Source organism: Sinocyclocheilus grahami, unplaced genomic scaffold, assembly GCF_001515645.1.
Source record: "Sinocyclocheilus grahami isolate Dianchi unplaced genomic scaffold, SAMN03320097.WGS_v1.1 scaffold858.1, whole genome shotgun sequence".
Classification (NCBI taxonomy): domain Eukaryota; kingdom Metazoa; phylum Chordata; class Actinopteri; order Cypriniformes; family Cyprinidae; genus Sinocyclocheilus; species Sinocyclocheilus grahami.
The window spans coordinates 230,317-236,046 of record NW_015506037.1 but is presented as its reverse complement, the minus strand read 5'-3'; the positions used below and the strand labels follow the sequence as shown (position 1 = coordinate 236,046).

The following is a 5,730-nucleotide window of genomic DNA, read 5'->3' as shown; positions in this document are numbered from 1 at the left end:
TAATCATTTATGGCACTATTATTGCATTTAATCATATAATAATAAAATTCATTTCATTATTCATTTCATTCACTTGCAGTGGTTGGTGAGACCTGATTCAATTCATGATTCATATGTTTCTGGTTGAATTCAAAAAAATTTATAAAAATGTTTTTGCAAATTCAGAATGATTCACATTAAATATTATTGAAATTTTTATTAGATTTGAATTAAATCAATTTAAAGAGACACTACACCCAAAAATGAAAATTATCTCACCATTTCTTTCGTAAAAGTTGACACTTCCCAGAAAAACAGTCACTTGCACATGACACGCTACTGAAAATTATATTTAGCAGCAACATACTTTTAGTAAGCGACTCCCCAGCATCGCTAATATAATACATTGTTGATTAGGGGCCAAGAACTGAAGGTGCATAGCCAGACATTATCAGAGGTGTTTTCAGTCTATGGCTGCCAATAGAACTGTACATAGCAAAGTTTTGTAAATTGAATAATTTTTAACATTTCTTACAGACCTCAGCGTTATTAATATCAGTAAATGCACATCTGCATTCCAACTCAAAAGCAAAAGCGCTTTACTGTCAAATATGCTTGTGCAATTACAAATATACAAATATACAACTGCTCTGGAACAGAACTGACAAAAACGACCCCCCGATTCCTGAATTTCAAATTACATAATTTTCCATCATTACATTATTTATTTATTTTCTGAAAAACCTCCTTTTCGACCCTGCCCTAGTCTCTAAAACTTTTTAAGAGACCAAACCATTCTTGTCAGTCTGTCAAATTGAACCATTCTTGGACATCTGTCAAATTAAATTTTGTTGCAAGATGTTTTACATTATAAATGCATTCATGTATCATTACAAAACTGGATTTGTGTCTTTGGCAGCAAACCCTGAAGATAACTATGTAGTTTTGGCAGCTTCACCTAGTGTTCAAAATATATAATAAACTACACAAATAAGCTTTTGTGAAATTTTGTGACTTGTGTTCTACAGAATCCAAAGATACGTCCTCCATTTTGAGACATTCCAAAAAAACACCTAGACAGTTTCTCACAAATCATCATCAGACCATTTTAGTAAAAAGTAAATAAGATGTGTTGATATCTGAAACTGGATATGTCAGTTCATGACCTCCGATGGCTGTGGGACATTCGAGGATGGCTCGCACACTTAAATGCCTGCTGGCCGTTGCAAAAAGTTGCATCTGAAATAAAAGGAAATCTGTAGTGATTTGCCTCGGCACAAGCGGTTTAGAGAGTATTAAAGGAACGTTTCACTCAAAATCCAAAATCTGCCATTATTTACTCTTGTACTGCTTTGCAGGTCATCTGAGGACATATGATTCCCTGTATGAAAAACAGACTGAAACGAGTTATTGTTCACTGATGAACTTCACGTGTGAAGGAAAATCTGTTCCTCTAACCTACACTCTTAAAAATAAAGGTGCTTCACGATGCCATAGAAGAATCCTTTTTGTCTAAATGTTCTATACCAGCTAACAGAATTTAGTTACAAGAACGTTCTCCAAATATTCAAATATTCCAAATATATATATACATGTGTTGGTTCTGGGAACATAAAAAATGTCCCGTTTTCTTGATGTTAGAGGAACGTTTTTAAAAGGTATGATGTTCCTCAAATGTTCTTTCAACTTAATTTTGATTTAAAATTCAACATTCTAGGAATGTTGATTTGTAGCATCCCAAGAACATAAAAATGTCCAGTTTCCTTAATGTTAGTAGAATGTTCTTTAAAGGTTAGTACGATGTTCCTGAAGCATTCTTTCAATCATTCAAACACCTGCTGTGAACAAGCACTGAAAGAAAGAGAAATAAGAACACAGACTACAACTTTCTTCAGCCACGGCCTTAGATGAACTGAAGATACAAAACATTCAATCTCTGAAGATCTGATTAAACAACTCACTGTCCTGCTCGGCCTGTCTGACAGAGAGCAGAGGTGTGAATATGCTAAAATGATTAATGACAACATCATTTAAAGGTCACCTGTTATGCCCCTTTTTACAAGATGTAATATAAGTCTCAAGCGTCACCAGAATGTGTCTGTGAAGTTTCAGCTCAAAATACCTCACAGATCATTGATGTCATTTTGAATATGCCTATTTTGAGTGGAAGCAGAAGCAGGCTGTTTCGTGTATGTCTCTTTAAATGCAAATGAGCTGCTTCAGCTCGCCCACTTTTCTGGCATGGGAGTACTAAACTAAGTTCTCTTTCATGTCTTATTGCAATTGAACTGTCAAATACACACACGTTTACAGAAACACAGTCAGTTCTGTCTGTGAAGTTAAGCAGCTGGGAAAGAAATCACATGTTTATATTAGAGCTGTGTATTAAATGATAGCAGCGAAATATACAGTACTGCTGTCTATACGACCCAAACAATAAAGTAAAAGCAGAAAATCACTGCTCTGGACTGAATAACTTCTATAGATTTAAATAGAATACATTTCTTACTTGAATGCTGTTTTTAAATGCTGTAGAGTGAGAAGATAGACATGGCGGACTGTGTGTGGATCACTCAGGGCGGGGTCTCTGCTGATACAGCAGTGTCCATCAACGGTCAAGTGATGTCACATTTTACAGATTCAGCGAATGGCTTGCTCTGAGACACTGCTTATGATTAATGGGGACAAAAAAGGAGCGGGTAGGTTTACATCATTATAGGGTGGTTGTGTTCAAACACTGCCAACACACTCTTATGTTCAAACACCATGTAAAAGTGAATTTTTCATAATAGGTGTCCTTTAATTGACACAGCACAAGCAGCTCATTCAGGGGCTGGTTCTGCTGGACTGTGAGTGGGTCAGGAATAAGATCCAGGTTGTTTTCGTTGAAATACAGCATGTGAAAGTGCCTTACTGAATTAGCCCAAAATTTCAGATACTTCCCATAACACCCGGCATATTGTTACATCATGAATGGAATCTACACTTCTGTTAGTCCATTGGTCTCATCCTTACCCCGAGGTTACCGTAGTCAGCCAGATCTGGTCCGTATCCAGACTATATGTTGGACCTGCACCTAGTGACAACCACAACGTACCTGTTTACAGCTGGTGAAGACCTCCACAAGTCCTCAGCACAGATCCCTATGGCCAGCTATCAACACGTCATGCCAGGGCCAGCTGGAACCCAAATCCAGTTTTATCCAGAAAGACGTTCATCATTCTTAAAAGGCCACTGATAACCCAGTAGTCTAGTACTGGCTAAACGGCAGCTCTGCTTTCATATTTCAGCCTGCTGGACAGACTACAACTCTTCCTTTCCCTCCTAATGCTGATGTGACGCACCTCCATCAATATCACCCCTCAGACCAGAGGAGAACTGGCCCCCAGACCGAGTCTGGTTTTCCTCCATTTCTGTTATCTGACGGAGTTTGGCTCCCTTGCCACTCTTGTCTCTGGTTTGCTTAGTTTGGGTCTGAAAGACACTTAACTTTCAGTAATTCATGAATACGACTGCACCATCATCAGATGAGAACCAACCTGAATTAAGCTAGATGACGGCACTATCGTTTTCTTAGGGCCCTATGATTTCTGTGAGGCGGAAAATGCAGATGGAATCGAGGAATCCATTCATAATGGACATGTCATGGCCATTCAACACGGAATGTCATGGAATTTGCTAAATTTTGGATGAATAAATCAAAAATAGTTCAATACACTTAAATCACAGATATGGACTAGTGTCTGCGAATATTAAGCCACAAAAATACTATTTGAATATGAATCCTGCATGTTGTGCGTGTCTCTGTATGAATGAATGGCGCAGACACGCAGTTTTGTTTACTACACACAAACTGAAGCGCTTGTGAAGCTCACTGTGTTTTCAGCCTCTGCCACCTCAATATATGATATATATATATATATATATATATATATATATATATATATGATCTCTAGAGCTGCTCTGTGAGTCACTTCAGGAGCATTTTACCCAACTGTAAACCCATTGTCATATCATATAACAGAAACTTAAAGGTCTTCACAGCAACTTGTCAAAATAAGAGTTTGGTTTAAATTGAAGAAACTTTGACAGAACTATATTACTTAATGCAATGATAGTACTACTACGAATGATAACATTATTATTAAAACATTATTCTTTGAGAAATATTTACCAGAAAAAATCTATATTTACCAGAATTTATTCACCAGAAAATGTAAATAAGCAACACAGTATTTCTGAAAAAAAAGTTAATATTTTTTTGTATAAAGTCAATTAATTAGAGATGCTTTTGATTATTAAAATTTAATGAAACCATTAAAATGGAATCCAGAAAATGAATGGAAAATCCAGAATTTGGTCAAATAAAACTGAATTTGAAAATATATTTCATAGGATCTTAAAAATTTATTTTTTGTTTAAAATGCTAATACATCGCTTATAAATTTAGTATGTTTCACGATTTCAATTAATTAGACATGCTTTTTGATTATTATTATTATTATTATTATTAACTATTAAAACAGAATCTTGAAAAATTAAAAACGAAAAAACTGAATCCAGATAAATGAAAATGGAAAAAACTGAATTTGGAAAAAAAATTCTACGAAATTTTGAAAAACAAAACAAAGCAGAAATTCACAAATCGTCCTCACCCTGATCTCTCTGTTATCATAGACCGAGAAACGATGCGGAGTATAATATGATATTTACTGCTGCTCGATGTTCCTTTGTGCATTATTATTATTTTTAACTATTAAAACAGAATCTTGAAAAATTAAAAACGAAAAAACTGAATCCAGATAAATGAAAATGGAAAAAACTGAATTTGGAAAAAAAATTCTACGAAATTTTGAAAAACAAAACAAAGCAGAAATTCACAAATCGTCCTCACCCTGATCTCTCTGTTATCATAGACCGAGAAACGATGCGGAGTATAATATGATATTTACTGCTGCTCGATGTTCCTTTGTGCTTTCATATTTATTTTGGATCAGGCAGCAATAATAGAATCTCATCTGAGCTTACGATCCAATATTGCTGTTATCTTGAGGAGCAGCGGCCGGGCGGGAAACACATCTATCAGCGTGAGGCTGAGAAACTGGCCAGTCAGCTGTGGAGGTGCGTCTGTGACGCTGAATGCTTTTGTCCCACAGGAGAGATACTCAGACGCATCGATTCCAGCCAGACAAACCACAGACTCTGACGACCCCTCGGGCCCTCAGAGAGGCTCGCGCTTTCTTACAGGCTCCGGAAATACCATGAGGGAAATAACCTCACCCTAACCCAAACCTGAAGTATCAAACACTGCATATGACCATAACCGACACTGTAACACATGCACTTCTGCACACTCTCGATACACTCATATAGATCATACAGAATACTGCTGTGAGCAGATGACATTATACAGACAGTATGACTTTAAACTCTGTTTTCCATTTCATGCATACATTTAGATTAAATACTCATATTATCAGAAGTAAAACTCCACATAAGTGTAGCAACCGTAGTATAAGTGACAAATAATTGATGACAGGCTGTTGAATTATTGAAAAATAATGTTGTAAGAAGTATCTGGTGGAGGGTGTGCTGCTTTTGAACACTTTTTCTGCGGCGTGCTACATTTGAGTGCTTTAACAAGAGCAAAGATTGCTTGGCACATGATATTCCTGCTCTAAATAGCAGAACTCCTGTTCTGAGAAATTTTTTTTGCATGAGTAATAATCACACTCGACTCTGAATAAGTGC

The 5,730-nt window shown here is 36.3% G+C and overlaps 1 protein-coding gene across 1 annotated transcript in view; it reads right to left on the bottom strand.

Annotated features, from left to right (window-relative positions):
- The window catches only part of lrfn2b (leucine rich repeat and fibronectin type III domain containing 2b), a 42,155-nt gene extending 39,564 nt beyond the window's left edge, over positions 1-2,591 (bottom strand). The window contains exon 1 of the mRNA XM_016247944.1: positions 2,489-2,591. The gene's annotated coding sequence lies outside the window, so the exon portion shown is untranslated. The remainder of the gene's footprint in view (positions 1-2,488) is intronic.
- Positions 2,592-5,730: the final 3,139 nt, after the last annotated feature.